A 20,998-nucleotide genomic window follows, 5' to 3' on the forward strand; every position below is an offset into this window, starting at 1 on the left:
CTTTCTTGCTCACCTTGTTTCTCCCTACTCCCCTCCTCTTCCCACATGACCCCCTCCCCACTCCCCCACGTCCCCGTCGCTCCCCCACCTCCCTCTGCTTGTCTCCTCCCCCTCTGTACCCTCCCTCGTGTTTCCTCTTCTCTCTCTCTCTCTCTCATTGATAGTGAGGCATTTGTGACCAGAATACTGAGGAGCTAATCATTATTCCACGAGCACAGTGCAGTGCTCGGGCAGAATGTCAATTCTCCCACCTCCCTCTGTCTTCCGCTCCCTCTCCCTCCCTTCTTTCTTTTGCATGCTTTCCAAGCAATAGTTAACATGGAAGCCACATTTGTGTTCTACAAAGACGAAAGTACGGAAACACTCTGCAAATAGAGATTCGCAGTTGCAAACACTGTGCTCTCAGCACCTGCAGCGAAGTGTACGTGAAATGGTTGAGTAAAGTTTACATTTGTGCTGTGGATGGTATTTGGAGTGTGTGTGTGTGTGTGTGTGCGTGTGATACGCAGTTGTTATGTAAAAGCACTCCACATCAATTTGTCAAGAGCAAAGTGGTGTGGGATGAAGATGAGAGAGAGACAGCTGTTGAATGCATATTTAGAGAGAAGAGGGGGACTGAAACAGAGATTGACACGGATGGAACAAAGCCTAATCATCGGTAATAATAAGTTAAATTGCCTGATAGCATTTCTATGTGTTGGATTATCAATATGTGGTGTAAACATAAAAATACTCAGGTATAACATGCTGACAGTCACTCTTCAGAGCATATTCATTTTCACCCAGTAGTTCTGAAAACCAACAGGCAGGTAAATTAGACCAGGGATAAATTAAACAACACACATACACACACACTGGGACTGCGGGGCGTGTGTCAGTGTGTGTGATGGAATTGGAGAGACAGCCCACTGAGACTCCTCCTGACTTCCTGAAAACTACTGCTGTGGGTAATACTGTGTACACAACAACCCCCCGCCCCACCGCAAACCCTCACAGGCACACTCACACACCACGTGCACGGGGCCTAATAAACAATTTTAAATTTGCAAATTGGACAGATGCTGAAACAGTCATATCCAAATGTCCACACTGGTACACACATACACAGAAAAAAAATTATAATGGCCTAAGGGAACCTCTGGCTTGACATGGCTGCAGTGTAATAGGCTCAAGCATGAGTGAGTAATAGGTGTTCCAGCACTGTCTGCCCACTGGACAAAGACATCTTGAGATGCACATTATTTTATGAGATGCAAAGTGAATAGGTGAAAACATGATGAAGCATTGGATTTTGAGGGGGTGCTGTTTGAGACCAAAGCAGAGGAGACAGCCCAGCATTGTCACATACTATATTTGCTTCCCTGTTTGATTAGGGGACAGCTTAGTGGATGAACCAGAGTTGATGTATCCAAGGGCTCAGACTAGAGGGTATTAGCTAAAATGGGAGACGCAAATAGGCCCTAACTTTGCATTACGCCACTGCGTATCTATATTATGAATGAACCAAGTAAAATTATTGGTTGGATTGGTAGAATGTGGATTAATTAGTAAAACTGACATGACAGATTTAGTTGTCACTTTGTCCATTTCAAATTTAACCGCAATCCAACATGTTCTCTAGAATCCTTCAGAACATAATTTACAAATATCACAACTATGTAAAGGTAACACAGAGTTGTCACTAGCAATTAAAGAGCCACCTAATGCACAGAGTGACAAAATCAATGATTCAACACACTGTGGCAAGTTTAATAGCCTTGGAGGACATGGAATGCTAAGGGAGCATTAGGGCTGCAAGGTTAAGAAGAAGATCTATATTGAAAAGGCTGCTTGGACCAACCAGAGCACCAGAGAGGAACAAAAGCATCACAAGGCCAGCGTCCCATTCTCGTTAGGGGGGGATGAGACAGCATAGCGTGATAGAAGTGGGATATGGGAGTTAGGCTGTGACATCATATAGTGTGAGCTTCTTCTCTGGAGACTGCTGTCTACTTGCAGTGGGCTCATGCTGTTGTGGAGTTGTGCCTTATATGAGTGAACATTATAAATAGTGAGGAGGATGTCAGCTCCATTCAAGGGAGTCCCGCATGAAGTGTCAGGGTCCTCTGGTGAAAGGAGGGATGATTTCCAGCAATGTGCCAGTGTACAGTATGTGTGCGCCCAGTGGTGGAAGAAATATTTAGAAATAATAGATTTTTTTTTTTTTAGAAAAAATAGAAATACCACAGTTTAAAATATTCTCTAAAAGTAAAAGTCATGTGTTCAACTTCAGTCCCTGATGTATTTATGGCTCAGTTTTGCTCTTCTGTCATGCAGTAATGTCTAACCGACATTTTTATTTTTGTGTTGATCTAAGTGCGTATATAGCGTATGGCGTTATAAACAATACATCTGCATATTAAATGTATGTTTAGTTACTCTGAGGTAATTAGTGACTTTAATAGTCAAATAAACGTGGTGGAGTAAAAGCTCCAACATGAAATCTAGTGGAGTTGAAGTATTAAGTAGCGTAAAATGGAACTACTCGGGTAAAGTGCAAATGCAGCAGAATACTTAAGAATTGTGCATTACTTGATTAAATGTACTTGTATGTTACATCCCACCGCTGTGTGCATGCATATTTGATTTAGCCGTGTGTTCTGATAGGATTTGTGTGAATGTGTTTGCCTCTTCTTCCCCCGCTTCTGTTTGTGCGTATCTGTGACACAGTGTCAGTATGTGAGCCCAGCTGTGTGTGTACATCTGATCCTGCTGTGTGTATGTGTATGTGTGTGCGCATCAGTGACTGATGTGTGTCACGGGGTATGAGGCGAGTGGCATGGTGGTGTGATTCTGTTTGTCACCCTGAGCATGTAGCCATGTCAAACTCTGTCAGGGTAGTTTACCATGGCAAGGGATGTAACATATCTCTATGATTACTCTCTCTTGCTCTTTCTTTCTCTGTTGGCGTGTGTGTATGTGTATGTGTGTATGTTTACTTTAGTGTGTATGTTTCCTTCTTGGACAGCTTTTTGCCTTTCCCCTTATTTCAAATGCTTATCGCAGAGACTGACAGAGAGAAGAGAAAGGGTGGGTGGGAGGGGGGTAAGTTGATATTCATCTTTGAGAAAAATACCTAGGAGGGAGAAAAAAAGAGACAGAGTAAAGCAGTGGGTGTTGGGAAGGAGGAGGGAGGGGAGACGGTGGGAGGGTGCTGGGAGAGAGAGAGAGAGAGAGAGATGATTAGATTGGAGAAAGCCAGGGAGGTATGGGTATACTATAGAGCAAGGGGAGAGACAGAGCAGAGAGAGGCAGAGGGGAGTGACTAAGTGAATGCAGTTTGCCTTCGGATGTCACCAAAATACAGCGAAGTCCACGGGCAGGCAGATGGATTGGACCTGAATCAACAAATGGATAGAGAAAAACTGGATGTACACTGCACATGAGGAGAAAATAAGGAGGGGGGCAGGGGGGGAGGGAGACAAAGATTCTGCTTTCATATCCTTTTATCTCTGCATCAGATACTGCTGTGAGGAACCCACGGGGACGGAAAGGAAAATAGCAGACAACTCATTTACCCCTTAACATCCTTGGAAGCTGTGGAGCTGTGAGCCAGAATAGAGTCGACTGTGGGACTTGCTTTGGATTGTATATATGCTCAGTAAGTATTTGTATAGGCTGCAAATGTCAGCGTATGAGCATGTGTATGTGTGCGTGGATTTATGCCTCTGGCTTTGTGCACTGCCTCTGATGCTTTTTTCATGAAGAATGAGAAAATAAGAGAAGAAGAATGGAATGCAAATGCAGTTGTGCTGCAGTGTCTCATCTATTGTGGTGTGCCGCTTGCATCCCTGAACAGCTTTATTTTCTAATTTAAACAACTACCCCAGACTTGACTCTGTATGTTTGTGCCTCTTCCTCCACAGTGCCGGTGTGTGTGTGTGTGTGTGCGTGAGCTGATAATAGCAGCCCCATTGGTATTCAGTGGAGGGAGCTCCAGGATCTCGCTGCGCCTTTCCCCAGGATGGGATCACAGAGCAGGGATTGTGCTCGCCTGTGGAGAGCCCGCTGAAATGGGTGAGTGTCCGTCCTTCTCTTCCTTCTTTTTCTTCTTTCCATTCTCTCTTTCACCTCTCATTTTCTCGTTTCTTTTATCAGTCTGTCTGCCTCCTCTTCTTCAGGCTGCAGTTCGTAACATTTTCACCACTGATGGGTTTTCCTTGTGTCTCTCGCACACTCACCCCGTCCAGCCCACCTCCCTACCACTCCCCCACCTGTTTCCCCTCCATCCCTCCTTCCGTCCTCTTTCTATCCAGCATCCATCTCTCCTCATCTCCTTTCCCCCCTCATCCAGACATAAACAGGCCTGTCCAGTTTGATGGATATAAATAAAATCTGAATAGCTCACTTCAATTTGTTGCTTCCACCCCCCCATTCCCTCTTTTCCTCTCTATTTCATCCCCTCTTTGGCTGTGTCACCCCTCCCCCCTCCTCGCCCCCACCCCTCTCTCAGTCTCTTCAAGTTCCTCTCCTCTACATTCTGTTTGAATTCAGACACACTGAAGATGTTTGAGTCTCTTTACTATGACAGGCAATGAATGGAGAAGCTGTGGATGTGTATGAGTGAGAGAAAGGATTGCTATTTCTGTGTCTGTGTCAATCATTTTGGTAGTGGTTCATGTGTGTGACTCTGTGACACTATGCGGAGAGGGCAGAGGTGTGTGTTCAGCTTCACTGTGTGGGATTGGTAGAACAGAGTTGAAGTAGATCAGTGTGTTTAATTGCTTCAGGCATGACAGCTGTATATACATGCACACACACACATTGTCACTTGCTTTACGCGAACCCCCATCTTTGTACTCCTTGCTGACATACCTTCTGCACACCAATTCACACTCACCTACATCATTTCACATGTGCGACATAAAAGTAGGCAAGTGATGCCAACAAACGCTGTACACACACACACAGATACACACACATGCAGACACTGAGCACTAACCTAACTAGTGAGCCAACACACACACGGTGACAACCTAAATGGTCCTAGGAGGATATGGGTGTCACAGGCGGGTCACATCTATCCACACTGCAGTATTGATTGGAGCTGATACACTGAATGGCCTCTAATGTTTCATTTTAAATGGACCATCACCTCACTGGACTGGAAAAAGGAAGTCACTAAACCTATTTAATGATTTCATTTTTTTCTTTTAAGAGATGATATTGTTGCCGCATGGCTCTCAGTTCACATCTGATTGAAAATGTGTGCTTTATCTGTTCTCTTCTGAATTAAGCATGTATTCACTTAGCTGTGCGCATTTTGATCAGAATTCAAAAATTACTTTTATATGTTCAACAGGTGCAAACTGTTGCATAGTAACAGAGGCAAAACTACCTGTTGAGTAAGAAAGATTTGACATCCTAGTGCTATTTTTAGGTCAGGCAATCTGTTTGACAAAAGGTAGTTTGATTTATTGGGAAATTTTAAAATGACAGAAGCTCAACAGGAATCCAAGTCTGCCTAAGCTCAAACCACAGTTAGTTTTGCCATCTGTCATCTGCTTGTTTACCTTTCTGGCTTGAGCATTGTTCTTGATAGAATATGGATGATAGAATATATCTTGGCACCGTATAAATGAATGTGACATTATCCATCTGATCAGTTATGACTCAAAAATGGCACTAAACTTTATCTGCGTACATTGAATGCACAATCGGATGACAACATTAGGACCTGTTGCAGGTCTCAAGGCTCTCTGGAAAAAAAAAAAAAGAAAATACTCTTGTGTTACTCCCAAGTCTAAAATTAGCTTTGGTAAAAACATGGAAATTGGATTTTGTGGCAAACTGAGAATATTACTCTGAAATATTTCAGATACTCATTTTCTTTATGAGGACATTCTCATCATTACACTTTATGCGTCTGTTTATTTATTCTGTTTATTTATTTCTTGAATGACTTATTGCTGCTCTGTGTCTAAGATTCTATAATTTGCATTTACCCTAAAGATATTTAAAAACACAAAGCACAGTTTTACACCTAACAAGTCCAGCTGTGTGTGCAGTATGTATCAAACCTCGATCCCTGTATCAGATATTGTACCAAAACAAACATTAAGGGTTTTGCTGCTACCCACTTATTGGTCTGAAAGCCAAAGTAATATCTGGTCAATTCCGGTTCAAATTAAGTTGTTTGAAAGTAACCATGTTGCCTTATCCTAGAAGACAGAGTCTAATGAACACTGATAAACGCTTGTGTTACCATAAGGCAGTTAGCTAACAGCCCTATCTCTTTGCATTATTTCTCCACCTCTCGTAAATTCAAAATTGCTTCATTCAATTGCCTCTGACATGTTCGGTTTTCATGACTGTCCATTCAGCACAGCTCTCATGTCTATTATTTCCTTTTTACATTAACAAAGAGAGAAAATGGTTTACTGAGGGCAACAGGGCGTGTGGTGGATCAGACACACAGTGTGTTTTAGGAACAATCCTGCTGGATTACAAGGCACACCCTATTGCACTTGTACCGTGCAAAATTTTTAAGTTCTTATACATCATAACATATGCTAGACGATATGGTAAATGACAGTTTGAATTTTGAGTAAAAAGGACATCCCTTGTCTACACCAGTCAAGTATGAGTACTTGTACCTGACCACTGCTATGAGACTGCAGTCCTCCACCTGCCTAAGGCACATTCACCAGTCAGAGGTCTCTCTCTCTGTCCTTCAGTGTGCTTCTTCACATACATCTTGTCTTGGATACTGAGGAGTGCGATGGACTGCTAACTCGGAATTGAAGAAAAAGACAGCAGAGATGATTGGATGAAAGCACACTAGGTGTAGATGTAAAATTGGATAGAGGCAATAGAAGAGAGATGTGACGGCAGAGAGTGTTTGAAGATGAGCTTGTTGGGAGAGAGTGAAAGGATCAAATCATAGAGTGAGTGGAGAGTAAGAAGGAGCAAACAAGCAGCAAAGTCGGAGGAAGAGTGACAAGGACGGAATAGACAGCAGGACGACAGGCAGGGTGGAGTGTGACGAGGAGGAGAATGACATACGCGATAAGGCAGAGTGACACAAATGTCACCATGCTAACCTTTCATGCACTCTCTCTCCTCTCTACTTTCCTGCCTCTCTTCTTCTTCTCCTTCTAGATCTGAAGTCTTGCAGAGATGGACACCAAATGGGCAGCATGGAAGCCATCACACACCCTCCAGCGACTAGCTTTCCACACCTAACCGCCGCCACCATCTCCAGCCATCAACTTGAGCCACCGCAGCAAGGAGTGAACCTGCAGAGTTGAGTCTGGACAAGCTAGACAGAGATACCAGAAGCCCTCTACAGGAAGTAGAAAAAAGCAGAGGGTGACAAGCCTCAGAGGAGTTGACTTAAAACAAACCAATCAACCTGTTGAGCATACGATTGAGCTTTTTGGACTTTATCTGAAATGAAATAAGCTGCAGTGATGCTTGAGCAATGGTATGGAGCTTTTGAACATGTCCGGATTTATCGACCGGATAACCAGTCGAGATTACGGCACTTTTGTGCACACCTCAGAGCTGGACCACTTTTCCAGATTGGCTTGTGGGCAAAAGCGAGTAATTGAAAATCCCACTCAAGGGGGTCTCTCTTCTGATTTTTTGTGGGGGAAGAGGAGTTTTTCTTTAAAAAAGGAACAATTTCATAAACCTCCTCTCTGTATCCCACATTTTGCCCTCTTTCTTTTTCACCATCTTTCTCACACATTGCAGAGAAATACATTATGAAACAGCACCATTCTTCTTCATCCTCCCTCGGTGATGGAGAGAGAGGAGGGACAGACTGTCCAGAATAGATAACGAGAAAGGAGACTGGCACCAAAGAGAGAAGAAGGAGAATATCGCAGAAAATAGAGGGAAACAGGTGGAGAGAGAAAGAAGACGACAGAGAAAGAAACACGAACGCAAGAAAAGAGAAACGGAATTAACTAGGATTGTTTCAAATCCTCTCTGAGACTTAGAGTCTCTTTCTAATTCATCTCTGCTGGATTGGAGGCAAGTTAGTGCAATGGGCAGGGGAGGGGTCAGGATTTACACCAGGGGGGGCACTTGAGCAGGAGAGTAGGGTTATGTCCCCCATGCACCTGCCTGGTCTGTATCTCAGTGTTTGGCAGGAAGACCGACTGAAAGATGGCTTGGTAAACAGACAGCTATAGTGAGTGACAGACAAGCTCTGAGACTGGTAAGACAGACAGACAGACAGGAAGACGGGTACGCAGCCTATTCCAAGTGTCAGGCAGAGAGCCAGACAGACATCCAGTACCGGCACAGTAGACAGTGTGCGATTCATTGTCATTCCATGCAGTGTGTGAGGAAGAGACAGAGAGAAGGAAAGAAAGCAGAGGACAAAAGAAGAGGAGCATCCCTGTGTTTGTAGCTTCTAGAGAATCTCACTCCATCTGCATCCACCTCAGTCAGTACTGTGGCAAGCCCATGCACTAAAAACAAAAAAAAAGAAAAAAGAAAGAAACAGGCTGAGAGGGAGGGTGCTGTTGCTAGAAAGGAAATACACATTGGAAAGAGAGAGGGAGGGCGGCAGGCAGAGAAACAGAGGGAGAGAGCAGGTGTCAGAAATCCTCCCCTTCATCTGCTTGTCATTTACTCCTTTATGTTCTCTCGTCGTCTGGCGAGGTGATTGGTTTTCTGATGCTGGTGTTCCTCTAGTCGTAGGCCCGCCGCAATCCTGTGGAAAACAAGAAGTGTGCAGACAGAAGAAAACAGAAAAAGACAGCATAAAAGGAAAGGTGGAGCCTCATTTTGATTGACTAATTTTTCACCCCTTCCTTTTCTTATTTTTCAAGACAGGCTCTTGTTGTTTTTTGGCTTCTTTTTTTTTTACAAGAAAGAGATAGACAGAAGAAAAACAATGGCCCAATCAATCCCTCATTCTCTTTGTACACAGAATTGAACCTCTCCTCTCATCAATTGTTGATTTTTCTTGCCTTGTCCTAAAGGGATTATTTTATCCATCTCAGTATAAACACTGGAATCCTCTAGTTTCCCTCTTTACGTCCTCACCCCCAATGACACAGTGTGAACCCCTCTGACTCCCGCACAGCGTCCCCCCCAACGACTGAAGTGCTAAAACCCTGTGGTCTCAGATCTCAGTGCCTGTGTTGACTCACTACTAGAGCGATAATATGGCACAGCGCTTCTGATAACGTCTGATTCATTCTGTAAGTAGGACTCTCTCTCTTTCTGTGTGTGTGTATGTATGTGTTCACATGTACACTGCATGTCATTAGCGTGTGTTCAGCTCCTGAATGCACAGACGTGGTCTGTCTTTCTGCAGTGTTAGTTTTATGGTGTCTTCACAGCGGATTTGCTTTCCTGTGCTTCCTCTGCTCCAGGCAGTTTGAGTGTGTGTGTGTGTGTGTGTGTGTGTGTGTCTGCCAAAGACAGAGATTTTGATCTTACAGCCAAGCTTACAACAGCATCAGAGTAGTGTCAGAAAGAGGCAAAGGAGATGCCTTTCTGTGTGTGTGTGTGTGTGTGTGTGTGTGTGTGTGTGTGTGTGTGCATGCCTACATATTGGTCCTGAGGTTAATTTGAACTAATTAGTGGTGAGTATTTTTGCTTCTCAGAGCAGTTTTTTGGTTTTGTGTCAGTGTACTTGCATTCATTAGGGTGAGATGGAGTGAGGATGGGGGGCTAAAACTGAAGAGGGTGAACCAGCTAATGAGAATGACTCTGATTCCCTGACTAGTTCTTTGTTGCCTCCATTTCACGTCTAATGCCCTAAGCATTACACCCCGGCTGCATATCATTTCTGCCCCCTTTTATCTCCCCATGTGTTGCCTTGGATAAAACCCCGTCCTGAGACCCAGCCTCTGCAATGTCCTGCATAATACTAAGCCTATCTATCTCCGTGGACACATCCACATCTTTATACACTCCCACAGTCACCAGGCCCTGCACCGAGAGATGCTCAATCAAGATAGTCCCTTCAAACAGACCAATGAACTGTGAATAACGCCATTACACAAACTCCCAGCTCAGAGCGTTACAGAGACAGAAAGATTGGGAGGGTGGGAAAAAAAAAGGAAGGGAAAAAAGCATGAGAGTGAATGAAAAACATTCTAGAGAGAGAAAAGAACAAGAGCAGAGGGGGAACAAGAGAGGAGACAGAAAAGGGTGAGACAGAAAGCAACAGAGGGGAGGACACAAAGAGGAGGGAGGGTGAGAAACAGAAAGGGGTAGAGGGGTGTGTGTGTCTAGAGGGGCCACAGAGCAGGAAAAGACCTCTGCTCCATGGGAGCACTCTGATGGGCTTAGCAAGGCCGAGCTTTGTTCACACTGTTGGTCAGCCTCTCAGAATTAAGATTACTAAATAATACGATTACTGCAGCTGCACACTGATAACACACTGCTGCCGATCCCCTTTGTCAGTGTCAGAAGAGCCAGAGAAGAGAGGAGGAGTGGCATACGATGGCATCAAAGGCATGACAGTACTGACTACATTACACTGTCATAAGGGCCAGCGCTTCACAACATGGCTTGCGGCTAAGTGGAAAGACTTGATGTGACGTTTCATATGACAACTGGCAATAAACAAAAGACACACTGAGGCAAAAATAGTGGTTGCCCAGGTTTTTTCCTCAAATGGATGGAAGCTGTCATCATGTCCAATCATGGGACATAAATTTGGACTCTCCTTATCTTTTCTCTAGTTGTTAATGTTGACACTGTCTACACTGACAAAAAAAGTAGACAGCCAAGCAGCTCTCCATTTTTCCTGATTCCATACGTGTAAACATAAACCTAAAGCTCTCATGGTGGGACTCCTGCCCCTTATCTCGATGTTTTACACCACATCCTCTGCGTGGGCTATTTGTTTCATGTATTTTCTCTTGACAGCTTTGACACAAATTCCTGCCAAGTTGACCTTGCGATTTAAAGTGTAATAAAAGGTGAATTCCCAAGCTGTCCTGCACATCTATATGTGTTCTTCTGGTAGCTGGTAAGTGTTCTCCCACCTCTGGGGAGACGGGAAAAACAAACAGGCAGCAAAAACCACTGTCCGGTCCCGCTCAGCGGAGGTAAAGTACAACCGTCTGAAACCCACTGCTCCCAGAGTGGTGAGCTAATATCAGGGTTGGGCGGTGCTCAAACCCCCTTCTATGAGATATGAAGTATCTCCACTCTCCTCTCAGCAGGAACAACTATTTGCCTGCAGAGCTAAAGATTAGCTTGACAAAGAGAATAGAAAAGACTTATTTAGCTTGTGATGGTATAGTCCAAGAGTAATAAATAACAAAGCAGAGCAGAAGGCACAAAACAAGATCAATGAAATATGACACACAGCACAACATGCAACTTATAATGCCTTAAACCACTGCGTGTTGGAAACCATTTCAATTTTTGCTCGTGTGCAGCACATTTGTCATCCAGTGGTTTCATGTACATGTCATGGAGTATATGTGCTTCACTGACATCAAATGAACTTTGACCGCAGGCCCTCCGCAGCTGAGCCCCACAGTCACAAAATAACCATATGAGTCACTCTGTAGAACCAGTACAGCTCCAGTCAAAACGCATCCATGTTGAATCACATGCTCTCTGCTCAGCATGTCCAGACACCCAGAAACAGGAAGGCAACATGGAGATGATGTGCCAAATTATCAGTTATGTGTTCATTCTGTGCTTTTCACAGCAGCAGTATGCTGTGCTGGTCCAATAAATTATTTCACTTGACTTGGTCTAAATTGCTGCAGAAATGCACATGGTTCATAAGATAATTTTTCACAGTGGGTTTCAGTGCTTCCCATTTGCCCTGTTTGTACCCGTTAAGTCCTTTCAGATCAGTGGTCCCATCATCCCTCATGGATAGATTGTCAAATTGCGGCTTTGGATTTTTACTTGCAGCCTGATCCCAATTTTGATTGTGCTTGAAAATACTGTATAAATCATTTTACAGTTTTTCTTTCTTCAAAGGTGGTCAGCATGTGTAATGTCTTTGACTCTGTTGTAATGTTTACTGTGTTAAAGCAGGAATTTACATAATTGTTAGACTGTTTCAGGCTTGGGACTGTGGCTGGCTTCCCCTTGAGTAGTGGTTCACCATTGAAGTGTCTCAGCTCATGCTCCAAAGCAAGCCATGCTAATTTGAGAATATGAGATCTCTTCTAACACTGAGCAGCACTTCGGTTTCCTCCGCCTTCAATCTTCCACCGCTTGACCACCAGCGCGAGGCACTGCAGCCTGCACTAAACCTTTGCTCCTCATTGCCTAATGGAGCACAAAAAATGGCCCTGTTTGCTTAGTCGTTTGTCCACTCCTGCTTGCTTCAGGCTAGCTGGCCTTGGGGGAAAGATTGAGTGAGTGTATGAGTGTGTGCGTGTGTGTGTGAGAGAGAGGAGGATGACAAGATATGGACATTAGGACACACATGCCCTTTCCATAATGTGCTCCCGACTGGGCTGTTTGGCTGGCCATAAAGTGAATGCTGCTAATGGCCTCTCAGTTAATGGAGTCATTAAGATTGGATTGCAAAAAGATAAAAGCAATGTGTATAATGTGCGTGAACTGGGTTGAAGTGTGATCGTTTGTATTTCTGCTGTTACTGTAACGGCTTGTGTATTTCTAGTTATTTAGTACTTCAGTAGATGCACCCAGGACAACACTAAAGGTAGCAGTGACACCCTGCCACATTAGCATTAGCAGAAAAGGTCAGTATTCTATCAGTGTAATTGTAATACCGTCTGAGGCTCAGGTGATCAGTCATGACCTGGCCTGTCCTAATCGGTTGGCGGGTGGAGGCTCAGAAAGTCACAGCTATATTGTTTCATAGCTTGATTGTCACTTGCTTTTGTGAGTGTGTATGTGACAAAAGCTGATGGGCTTCATTTAAGGTCATTTGAGGACCTGTCCCCGAGAGAATATTGCCAAGGCTGGCGAACGGCATTCTGGGTAGTGTTGCGTGTTGTTTTCATGGTGGCATGACTGCTCATTAAGTCTATGTCAATTTCTTGATTCTTTCCAGAGGGTTTGCTTATGTCATTGTGCTCATCATGTTTCAAGCTTCAGCTGAGGTCAATCCAGCTTGCCTCATTCACTTGTTGTACTCAGTGAAATGCAGCCTTTATTGCACCACAAGGGAAAGCCAGTTTGCAGGCAGAATTAACATTAAATCACAGGACAAAATAATTAAAACAGGATGAAAAAAACTCTTTTCTAATTAGGCTGGACAGAGAGTCAATAGTTTGACTGCTAAACTTTGTGTATATTTTCAAATTGTTTTTCTCAACTTTCTTGTTTAAAACTCAAAATAGAGGTTACTACGCTGTTTACATATATTCCGCACTCACAAAACTTTGTCAGCCTCATGGCAATAACCATATTTATCTGTCAGTCCATGTATCAGAAGATCAGACGATATGTTTCAGAGTGAAAGAGTGCACCTTTTAATCTAATCAGTTGCAAGGCAGGTGAAGCCCGTGGCTGGAAAATGGAGTCTCAGCAGGGAATGTCATACTGCAATCACTGATCAAACCTGTCTGCAGACCCCCGAGGAGGCCTGAGGGGGTCATGCTGCAAAATAAGGAAAACTGGTTTAATTTCACCGTTCTGTTATTTCAGGATAGGATAGTAAGGGCATTTTATGGGAGTGACTGATCAGAGATTTCATTATCGTTATTCATCACTGTGCAGTTGTAAATTATAGTGGTCTAGAATTATGTGTATGTGTTTGCAAAGCCTTTTCGACCAGCCTATACTTACACAATGCGACTACAGCAGGGCACTACAGAAGGGCAATATCTTCTGTTATACTGTACGCAGAGGCACTTTGCAAGCTGTCTTGTACTGTTCATCCATTCTCATACAACTCCGCATAATTGCTTATGTGTGAAAAATTGTCAAAAAGTCATTCAGGTAACAGCATTGTCAGCCTTGGTCTAGTGAGTCTATTTTACATTTAATGCTTCATTGTGGCTCCTGCTGAGCGGCAGTTAGCCTGACAGTTTAATAATGGCACTCATCATGATATCTACAGGTATCGCCTCTCTCTGAAGCTGATCATTAATATACATAGGATTCAGCTCAGCTCTGCTAGGCTTTACAGACTCCATGGTGGACTTGAACCATGCAGACTTTGCACATACTTGTTTTAACATACTTAGACAAACTTCTAGTGTAGCTGAAGAACAACCATGTAGTACAAGTGGGATAAAGTGTAGTAGTAGTAATATAGTTTGGGTGTTGCAGCAGTGAAGCAGCATCTGATGTTTGTTTTTGCAAACTTTGTTTTTTTTCTCCCAGTTTCTACAAATTATCTGTCTGCTGTTATCTGTCTGCTTAATTTATAATGAACAATAAAACATAAAATTGACTCTTGAGGCTTCACCTGAAGCATTTAACAAAGTCATTCCTCTTCTAGGAGACCATTAAACCCGCCCGTTTCTATAAATAATGCTAATGTACCGGAAGATAAGTGTGGACGTAGAGACTTTTGGCTTCTGCTTCGATTCTTCTTCACAAAAGGTGTTTTCCTGTAGTAAGTTGTTTTGAGACAATTGAGAGACAATAACAATAATAGACAATAACCTTATAATTTGGGCTTGTACCAATATTGATAGGCCAACTTTGCGCTTAAGACATAAGAACAATTTATGCTGTTATCACTTTTGTAAAGTAAAAAATAATCAGAAAAATTAAAAGAAATTTAGCTCATTAGTCCAAGGATGCTCATGCAAAAATGCCTCAGTGAAAGAGTTTTGCTAACTTCCCAAGCCCAATCATGATGGATTTTCATTCAACTGTATATCCAAACATTATTCAGCATTTTCTGAAGAATTGAGACCAATGAAATCACCCTCCTAAAATTTTTTATCTGTTATATCATTATCAGAATAGTTCAGTATTAAATCAACACTATATATGGGATGCTCTTATAGCTCACCTGGTAGTGAGGTAGTGGAGTGTTCACCCCAGGAGTGGAGGCTGAGACTTCAGCACTGGCTTGTGGTCGATTCCAGCCCAAGGGTCCCCTTCTGCATGTCAAACCCAATCAAAAAAATCTTAATTTGGCCAAAAGCCAGATTCCAGCAGGTACATCATCCTCTGTTCAATAATCATTAAAATTTCATTTCACTCAACAAGCAGTTGCCACTTTTTGGGGACTTTAATCTCTAAATTACGGAGTCACAAACTCAGGTTTTTCCAGCAAATGCAAAATTGCAATCTGCTGATGCATAGTATATTGCATTGAATACAGATGAAGCCATCTCTACTTCTTATTCCTAAAATATGATTCATGGCCAGATTTCACCACTTCTTTGCCCTGTGTATCACTGTTTCCACAACACTGGTATTTTGAGATTGTGAGTCAAGAGCCTGCAATCAGCTCCACCAATCAGAAGTATTAACATGCAAGTCAGTTCCAGCTAAGCTGCCCAAATGGTGATGCAGCAGTTGATTATGGGCTACTGCCTGATTTTAAACTGTTGAATATTTAATTGGCACGATGAAACATAATACCCCACATGGGCTCATATCATGTCATTATAGCAGATTGTAAAAAAAAACAACAAAAAACAGATGTGATTAATTAACTAATTTGCAATTTTATGGGATTCAGATTTCCACTAACACCCGGTGGGTCTGGAAATATGGGGGCATTTTATCCACTTTGTCAAAATTTGGCAAACCCCCCACCACCATCACTGCCCCCTTGCTGCAAACACTTACACAGGAGTGACATGAAATAGTAGGATATTGTCTGCATCACTGCCTTTTGAGGTATAGCTTTCAGATTAGCTAAGATGTAAAATGGTAGTCTGTGAACAACAACTTTGATTCAGAGACCCATGGAGGGAAGTGTTGACTGTAATTAAGCTCATATGAAGGTGTGCGTGACATAAAGTAAAAATGCTTCGCTAAAGCAAAATAACTCTTTAAACGGTCTGACACCTTCCTGAGGGTGATACTTTTCTACTTCACTTGAGCCGCACAATAGCAGCACATCATCTAAGAGGCTCAGTTAAAATGAAAAACATTTTTTTTGCCTCTGGTTCAGTGGTACTTGATGTAATCCACAGAGTTGTTTGACCAGTGTTTATTTCAAGTCCTCCTGAGCTGTTCACTTGCTCAGGAATCAAATTGTAAAGCTCAAGTAATTTATCTCATGCTTTTCTCTGAATCGCCAAGTGCTGCAGTGTTTTTTGTTTTGTGTTGTTTTTTTTTTTTTCAGTTTCACCAAGCCCAGAAATGTTAAGGTCTCCACAAAACAAAATACTGCGGATATACTGTGTGCGCGCAGTGAAGAGTATTTGTACACAAGCAGAGTGATGAACTGTGAGAGCATAAGCATATCAGTGTTATGTGTCTGTTGTTTATACATGAACATCTGATGTGGCCTCTGTCTGTGCATGTGTGTGCCATGTTTATGCATACCATGCGTGATATAAATGTTGCGTAGGTGTTTTTTTCCGTACTTGTCAAAATGAGTGATCCATCAAGATGAGCACCGTATTGTGCTGCCTGCCCGTGTTTATAAATCCGTTGAATTCCACGCATGATGAAACCGTAAGGTGTGTGTGTGTGTGTGTGTTTGTGTGTGAAAGGGGGGTTTCATCTGTGCATTCTGCTGATGTCATGGCTAGCGCCGGTGTGTCGTAGATGCCAGAATCAATGTATTCAATACATCACACAAGCTGAGCTGTGGTCATGCTGAAAGACAGTGAGGATTTCACACAGATCTTTGATCCGAAGTAAAACAGGCTGAGAGAGCACATTCTCTGCTGATCGGCACAGATGATAGCACCTGCCCTCAGCCTCGGCTCTAAATAATATAAGAAAGTCAGCATGACTTGGATAACAACCACATGTTGTCTGTTTTACTTAAAAGCGGCTAGATTAAAGCTGCTAAACGCTGGTAATTAGCGAGCAAATTGGGGATTAGGAAGAATATTGTGTGTAGCCAGGGTCAGAAACTTTCCATCTATTTGCCAGTGGCTGGTGAGCCGAAATATCTTGATGTATATTATATTATATTATAATTTTTCAAACTGCCTTAGATATGATATATAGTGATCCAGTGTTTCCTTTGTAATGACAGGTTTGCTTTTGCTCATCAACTCTTTTGATGATTGTCATTTTTCATGCAAAAACATGTCCTGATTCCAGCTTCACAATTGTGAGGATATGCTAAGTAGCAACGTCTAGTTAGATAATATGTGACTCATAGCGAGAAAGGTTTGTATCTGTTAAGACTGGTTATTTTTCCTCGTACATTGTCGAAGAATGGTTTATTGTCTGATCATAGCCTCATGAAACACACACAGACACACACACACACTGTGCTGATACTAATCGTGTCTTTTTTGCTCAAAATAAAATATAATAGGCTTCATTTTTAGTGATGTCTGCGTTTCCTGCTCAGCTTCCAGACCGTAGTCGGAAAGCACAGGGGAGATGTTTGTATTCCACCAGGACTGAAGCCGAGTCTTACTTCTGATATAACTGCGCTCAATTTTCCAGCAGTTGGAAACAACAAACGAGACTTTTCTTCGTATTGAGAAGCTTTAGTGTTTATTAACTGACACACTGTGTCCTATACTGTACGTTTACTGCCAGATTGACTCTTCATTAATCACTTGCTCTTTCTCACTCATTCAACCACATCACGCACATTTCACACTGTCCTATTCAAGAGCTTCAGGTATGCAAATGTTAAGTTACAGCTCACCTGTACCCGTACGTCTCTCTGTGCCATTCACATTCCTCTCACTTCTCACTGGCTGCATCATCACAGAAAACTCTGCTGTGGAATGTGAGACTTTTTTGTAGGTAGTTTTTGAACTATTAATGTTAAGATATACTTTTTACCCCGTGCTCATAAATGGTTTTTCCAGTTTGCATGTTGTTGTGAGTGAGTGCTTGCACCGTTGAACCCTGAGGTATGGCTTGAGGTAAACCCATGTGCAAAACAAAGATATGTGTTGTAGGTGTTTGTAGTGGACTATTTCAGAAACCTGACAATGGTGACTGAGCACATTTATTTTATTCACCAGTGTTTACCCACATTTGGTGAGTGGTGGGTGCTAATTTTGGACCCTGTATGTTGGTATTAAATGCCAGGTGCCATATTGACTTTGACCTTTGAGGCCACTTGGTATCAGCGGAAACAAGCTCTAGACACAAAACTGACATATTACATCCATACAGTTAGCAAACCATTGGGTAACTAAACACTTAGCAGGTGCAGAGAAACATTTGTATTCATTTTGAGTCATCTGGCCTCTATTTGTCCTCTATTTCCACCGTCACCTTTAACTCGGTTTTTAATGTTTGCTAAATGCTTTCTACGTTCCCAGGCTAGTTGCTGGGTCTGTGTGTGTATTGCAAGGCTTTATTGTCTTTTTGCTGTGTGATGCATTTGGTGGTGAGAGTGAACCCAAATGGTTAAGCCAAAACAATAACCTGAAAGATGCCAAAACACTCTTTATAGAGCTCAGGGAAACTGCAGATTTAAGTGGTAATTCTCTAAGTCACAAATGCAACTGACTCTCTTTCCCATTAAACATCGCAGCTTTAATGCTACACTTAGGAATAATCCACTTAATTCATCAAAAAATAAGATTTTGTAATCTGTTCGAATCTTGGTAGAAATATATATGTATAACAGGTGGCTACTTAGCAGTTATATGTTGTTTCCCCAGGGTAGATTCAATGTTTTCCCTGACAGTTTCTGACCTTTGCCGACTCCATCAAATGAGGACAAAACACACAGCCATCATTTGCACTGCCTGAAGATTTGTGTAACCTCACCTCCTGATCACCATTTTCCAATTTTGCCGCCTAGTCTCAATGGGACATAATCAGTCGTTAGCAGTTGGCCAGTGGCACTTGCTGGTGATATCCTGTCCACAATAATAACAACAGCATCTCATAAGGGGATAACCTGCCTTATTGCTCAATGGATTTACATAGAGCAGGTAATCATTGTGACCACAGGCTATCTGTGACTGATGGTGTGTGTCAGCGCTGTACATGCAGACTTTGTTTTCATTTGGCAATCAAGCCTGTCGGGCCATGCTGCAGCAGAGATCAGTGTAGCGTTTTGTTGATTGCAATGTGTGTGTCTGTGTGTGCGTAATTTATCTAAATGCCTACCTGTGGGCCATCATTTTTGCTGCCTCCATGTATCCATCTCACTCAGTGTTGCTGTGAAGCAGGGAAAACATAGGGATTCTTTCACATGAGGCCACACCATTACAACAGCAACCTGATTTACAGTCCCACAGAGGCTTTAATATTAAAACACTGCTGTACAATAATCTATTTTAAAAGAAATCCCAAATTCACAAATATGCTAATAAAGGGAAATGTGTGTGTACAACCATATTCTCCAAGGACCCTCCAGTGAGGGGATATTGGAGATGCGGGTGGGATGGGTGGGGGAGAGGAGATAGGAAGCGATAGCTCAGCAGAAAGGGGTAAAGTCCTCCAGTGGCTAGCTAATCTCCCAGACTTAGGATGGCTGGTTTTCTCTGTGCCCTCGTGGAGGAAGGAAAAAGCTCTGTTAGGCTCACCTTTCAAGCCGCCTGGGCCACAGCCACAGGGGGAAACCCAAACACATTGATTTGCCATCAGAAAAGGGGGAGGTGGACCGCCGCCCCACCACCACCTCCTCCAGTTCAGGTCGTGGTTTTCTCACGGGTACAGCAGGGAGATTGACGGTGGATGGAGAGCAATCAAAAACGAGGTGGATGAAAAATGAGGAAGGTGTGTTGAGCGAGAACAATCGACAACAAGAAAGACAGGAATCAAACAAACAGGCGAGCCCAGAACAGCCGTGTTTTGTTCTGCTCTGATCAGAAGCCAAAATCTGGGAGTGTGCTGGTGCACGACTTGCGCGTGCCTCCTTGTGTGTGTGTGTGCACAGTAGCTGCTGAGTTGCATTGTTTATCTGTGTGAAAGCTTTACGGTAAATAAAGCTTGAGTCCTGGCAGGGAGACAGGTGCGGCAGGCTGGGCCAAAGGAGAGCTACTGTAACTCTAGAAGAGAGGAAGAGAGAGAGTGGGTGAGGAAGAGAGCAACTCTCTTGAAAGTGCCAAACGGACAATCTTTTGAAGTGGCCCATATTGGCATATCATGAATAAACATGAGCGATGTTTGCTTTCGAGCAAAGCAAAGCTGAAGGTGTGAGCATCATTAGAGACCAAGAGGCCATGTTGATAAAAGAACTGTAGCCGTGATCTTTTGCTGCACTGGAAAGCTCTGCAGGTTCATTCTCTAGTATTTATCATTTTAACTCTCACAGTTATCTAATCGTGCGTGCACTGATGATAAAGGATGGGGGCACTAATTTAAAAAAAAAAAAAAAAAAAATCACAAAGTTGAAGGGTACCATGTAGACATGAAAACATCTCAGTTCATCTGCTTTGAAGTATTATCTATTAATTGCTCAGACTTTCAGTATTACCTACCAATTATGCTGTCAACTACTCAATTATACTATTTTGTTAGCAAGTTTATTGAGAAAATCATCATAATAATCTCTGGTGTTTCACTGTAATGCCATTTTGTTGGGAGAGGTTTCACATTTTTCATTTGCCGGAAACAAACTGATGATAATGTCTTCTTCTGATAACGATAACGCGAATCACCTAACTCTCCCAGCACTCTACCACCACTCGAAATCATAACTCATCTATAGGCTCTCGGAATATTAACCCAGTGCTCCCCTAAGGCTGAGAATATGAACCAGCACCTTATAAGCCCATGCAGCTCTGTGCAGTGGTGGTGTGATTAGAAACTGTGCCTGGTGAATTGCTAATATACTCACAGAAGTTTGATAGCCTCCAGTATAGCAGGCTGCTGGTTATGAATAACCCTCTACATCACCAACCCTCCCCCCTTATCAGTCAGGGTGAAATGCACTGTTTTCACAGCTTTTCCATCAGTGTTTTACCCTGTGCACTTTAATTTTTTTTTGTTTCCTAGCTTCACCGCATGCATGTCAGAGCATAGG

General features: G+C 42.8%; 1 protein-coding gene across 5 annotated transcripts in view; it reads left to right on the plus strand.

Annotated features, from left to right (window-relative positions):
* Positions 1–20,998, plus strand: part of grik5 (glutamate receptor, ionotropic, kainate 5) — an 86,130-nt gene that overhangs the window by 4,692 nt on the left and 60,440 nt on the right. For 4 of the 5 annotated variants that reach the window (XM_046399139.1, XM_046399143.1, XM_046399142.1 and 1 more), the window contains exons 2-4: positions 3,501–3,640; positions 3,906–4,056; positions 7,141–9,200. The gene's annotated coding sequence lies outside the window, so the exon portion shown is untranslated. The remainder of the gene's footprint in view (positions 1–3,500; positions 3,641–3,905; positions 4,057–7,140; positions 9,201–20,998) is intronic. The other variant, XM_046399141.1, reaches the window with a different exon arrangement.

Source organism: Scatophagus argus, chromosome 9 (assembly GCF_020382885.2).
Source record: "Scatophagus argus isolate fScaArg1 chromosome 9, fScaArg1.pri, whole genome shotgun sequence".
Lineage (NCBI taxonomy): Eukaryota > Metazoa > Chordata > Actinopteri > Scatophagidae > Scatophagus > Scatophagus argus.